This window comes from Palaemon carinicauda, chromosome 12 (genome assembly GCF_036898095.1).
Source record: "Palaemon carinicauda isolate YSFRI2023 chromosome 12, ASM3689809v2, whole genome shotgun sequence".
Classification (NCBI taxonomy): domain Eukaryota; kingdom Metazoa; phylum Arthropoda; class Malacostraca; order Decapoda; family Palaemonidae; genus Palaemon; species Palaemon carinicauda.
The window spans coordinates 7,244,690-7,249,689 of NC_090736.1; positions in this window are offsets into that span (position 1 = coordinate 7,244,690).

Genomic DNA, 5,000 nt, shown 5'->3' on the forward strand with positions numbered 1-5,000 from the left:
TTTCAGGCTCTCCACAATTGCCACACAAACAACTGTCCGTAATTTTCATCATAAATAACCTATCCTTTGTAGCTAAGACTTCGTGGCTGTATTTAAACAATATTTCTCTATTTACTGGATCAATCCACTTGTTATTCAAATTTTCCCATATTATATTCCAGTTAAACAACGGATAACTTTCTTCAATACTTGGCAGAACTGATTCACCTCTCAGCATGTGAGAGTAAATGTGTTTTAATTTCAGCAAAGGATAGGTCTTTACCTTTATTACAGAGTGAAATATCGTCATTATTTTGTCATAATATGGAGTGCTAAAAATGGTAGATTCACTAAATCTGTTAAAATCAACAAGATAAGAAAGCCTCAGCTTACAATAATATGCAGCTATTTCACATCCCATTAATCTATTGACAATACTTTTGTAAAAGCTGTTGAAAAGCATACAATTGGCTTTCACAGTTAGATTTACAATACCACATCCACCTTGACTCTTTAGAAGATACATAGTTTTCCTTTTAATAGGTTGATAATTCCCATTCCAGAGATATTTGAAGGTACACTTTTCTATGCACTTACCAATATCAGCTGGAATGGGAAATACCTGAGACACATACCATGCCTTTGATAATACGGTTACATTAATTATTACACTCTTTTGAAATAAAGTTAGTCTTCGTTTATAAAGTGGCCCTATCATTTTTGAAATATTATCCTTGATATTTTCCCAGTTCACCCTTACAGATAGTTCATAATCATTATTATGGATTATACCTAGGATTTTAAAACTGCCTTGTTTCACTTCTATCCCTGTTTCTGGCCATTTGAGTTTGTCTTTCCACGAGCCAATTCCCACAATGTAAGTTTTCTTTTTATTAAGTTTCGCTCCACTTGCCTTTTCGTACTCATTAATAACCCGTGAAGTTTCCTCAATACCTTCTAACTTATTGACAATAATAGTGCTATCATCCGCAAAGCCAACCACTACAATTTTTAACCCATTCGGAAGATCTGGAGAAAAAGTTCCCAACCTAACCTTCAGCATTCTATACAATGGTTCTTGAGCTATAACAAATAAAATCATCGATAATGGACAACCCTGTCGAACAGACTTGCCTATTAGAAAAGGGTCAGATATATGGCCATTTGTAGATATACAGCTTTTGGCATCCTTATAAAGCATCCTAATCAAGTTTACAAATTCTAAAGAAAATCCAAGCTTGTATAACGTTCCGAATAGAAAGTCCAGATTTACCATATCGAAAGCTTTATACCAATCAAGATTAATCAGGGCAGCTTTCTTGTTTTCATTTTTTTGGAAGTATATTACATCTCTTAGCAAGGTGTTACAGTTAATAATTGACCTTCCTGGGACAGCACAAAACTGTTCCTCTGATACGAAAAGAGATATCACTGATTTTAACCTGTTTGCTAAAACCTTCGCTATAATCTTATAATCTACATTTAACATAGTTATGGGCCTCCAGTTATTAAGATTACACTTATCTCCATTTTTTGGTAAAAGTTTAATGACACCTTTATTTGAGTCTTTCCACATTTTAAAATTAGTAAATGAGAATTTCAGTACTTTCATAAGTTCGTTTTTTATAATGCTCCACATAGTTTTGTAGAATTCGACGGCTAATCCATCAACACCAGGACATTTCCCATTTTTCATTCCTGATATAGCTTCCCAAACTTCTTTCTCTGTTAATTCAGCCTTCAGGTTTAAGTTCATATCATCATCTATGACACTGTTCATATTTTCAAGAAATTTATATTCCAAATCAAAATCTATAGATTCTTCTTTATACAAATTTTCATAAAATTCTAATACATACCTTTGTATAGACTTTGTGTCTGTTACATATGCACCCTCTTTTACACACAATTTATCGATACTTGTTTTTACATTCTTTTCTTTCCCAAGTAAATATGCAGATATTTTTTCCCCATACATTCTTTCATCAATTCTAGCTCTTACATTGACCCCTTCACATATCTCATTTTCAATTACATTTATTCTGTCTTTAAGTTCCTCTATTTTGTAAAAGTTATTACAGTTTTCAGAATGGATCCAATAATTCCGCCTTAATTCTGCTTTCAGCAGATTCAGTAAGCCAAATCTCTCCTGATTTATTGTCTTTGAAACTTTAACAAAAAAGAGTCTAAGCTGATCTTTTGCATAAATCCACCAGTCTAAAATAGAATGAAACTGTACATCACCCATCTTTCTTTTCAAATAGCTCCAAAATTGAACAAAGTTTTCTATCACTACTCTATTTTTCAGAATACTTGTATTTAATTTCCAATATCCCTTGCCAAAGCTAATATCATTGTCCATCTTAATCTTAACCGTAACAGAATTATGATCAGACCAGCTTAATGGAATATTTTCAGATTCACTTATATTATTCTTCAGATCTCTAACGTATATGCGATCAATCCTAGAACCATACTGATGCCTAACATACGTATATTCAATCAAATGGTTTTTCAAGAGCCACACATCTTTAAGTTGTAAATCATTTTTCAATCTTTGAAGAGCTGTTGAAATTATATGATTATCAGGATTAGAGCAGTCTCTTTTGCTCGTTACGCTGTTCCAATCCCCACCTATAATCAAGTTTCGTAAATTGTGTCTCATGTAATATAACAAAACATTTAAGAACAGTTCCTCTCTTTCCTTTTTCTTATTTGTCCCTGAAGGGGCATACACATTTATTAATAGAAAATCTGTTCCTTGATATGTACATTTTACACTGATTATTTGGCCCTTTACATCCATCTCCTGATTCAGAACCTTCACTCTCGACTTTTTATTGAAGAGGATAGCAGTACCTCCCTTCAACAAGACAGTTGGATTCAATATTATATCGCAATGCTTTTCAACATACTCAAGTTGCGAAATATCTTTGACATTGTGTTCTTGCACAAATATTACATCCAAATGATAAAAGTACATAAAATCAATCAATTTACTTTGCTTATAAGACATACATAATCCATTAACATTAACAGTTGCTAAATTTAAGTAAGTGAAGGTTACAAATATAAGAAAGAATATCTAAATCATTCATCCAGTTTGAAACGTTTATTCACTGGCAATCGATTCATCTCGTCTTCAGAACTACTTTTAGGTTCATCAAACACTGATGTATCTTCGCCCATGTTCGACTCGGAAAGCACACCGTTATCCTTTGTTAGCCTCAGACGAATGCCTTTGCTTGGTTCGTCACTAATTGTAGCTTGCCACATTTCGGCGTCACTTGTGTTACCAAGGTTGAAAACACTGTCTATTGTAGTTTCCCCACCACAGTCCACATTATTCTCTTCATTATCTTCACATTCCTGAATTTCACTTATCACCTCTTCGATTGAATCCTCCTTATTTTGTACGACACATAATTGAACGTCCATTTCCTTTCCAATGTCTGTCTCGTCTGCGTGGATTTCTGCTTCAACTGTCGAAATAACGAGTCCTTCGTCAGGTGATGAGGGAATTTCCACACGCCTTCCAGCTCCTTCCTCATCTTGTCTTTCGTTGTCCGTTTCCACTTCGTCCATTCGTCCATCGCCAGTCCTCGTCGCGGTGGTCGTTCTGATGCTTTCATGGCCCAAGCCCGAATTATCGTTCCTTACTTCTAGCCCCTTTCTCTCTTTTCCATTCGCCGATTTGGCTCCACCTCCATGCTCATCTTCCCTTCCATTATTCGCGCTGGATGAACTACTCTTTCCATTCTTAGGTATTTCAGGGAAATCTCCCTCATTAATAATGTAATTACTCTCACTAATATTCAAAATGCAGTCCTTTACTAGATGACCTTCTTTCCCACATTTGTAACATGTTCTACTCTGTCCACTATATAAGAAGGTTAAATTATAGCCACCAATATAAATTGATGAAGGGATGTTTTCTTTAACTCTCATCTTTGCTGTGCGAACGCCATTGAATAAACCCTCAAAGGGCCCAACTGCAAATTTGTTATGCCTTAAGTGCTCTACCTTTCCATACCTATTCAAAATATCTATTATCACTTTATCATCCATCTCGAACGGTGCGTTCCTTATCGATACATACGAGACTTGTGAACTTAAATTTATAACTTTCACAGAGTCTGTTTCACTTAACTTTATAACTTTATCCTCGAAATTCTTCAAAACATCGGCAAATACATTTGCAGAGATTACCTTTACCACAACCTTATTTCTATTTATATTCTGAACACCTTTCATGTCACTAATTCCTAATTTCATATGATTAAACAACACATTACTAACACTTTCCATGGTCACATAAGGCGCTGTAAAATGCAGGCCAAAGGAGTCTTTCCTCCTGAGAGCATGTTGTGTATTATAAGCCATCTTAACTAACCTGTTTTTATGTTTTGATTAACTGCCAGTTCTGTGTTTCTTGGAAACGGAGGGAGAGCGGGAGGGAGACACTACGAGCCCCTAACCCCCAAGGCAAGTCGCCTCAGGGCATACTCGTTCACCGGCCAAGAAGGCTGGTTCGCCAGGTGTGTAATCAAAAGTAAATTTGCCTAAATTACAACACTGTCTTGGCACATATAACACTGAAAACACACCGCTAGTATCACATCACTTTTATACACTGCTGGAACAGTAGAAAAACGAGAAAGAGCCCATGGTATAATCTCAAAGTTGAGAAAGACAGGAGCACTTGAAAACACGTCTTCCTTCTTTGCCCGACCAAAGTGAAGTCCAAAATTGTTCAGTGGCTACTTTCCTCTTGGTAAGGGTAGAAGAGGCTCTTCAGCTATGGTAAGCAGCTCTTTTAGGAGAAGGACACTACAAAATAAAACCATTGTTCTTTAGTCTTGGGTAGTGCTATAGCCTTTGTACCATGGTCTTCCACTGTCTTGGGTTAGAGTTCTCTTGCTTGAGGGTACACTCTGGTACACTATTCTATGTAATTTCTCTTCCTCCTGTTTTGTTAAAGCTTTTATAGTTTATATAGGAGATATTTATTTCAATGTTGT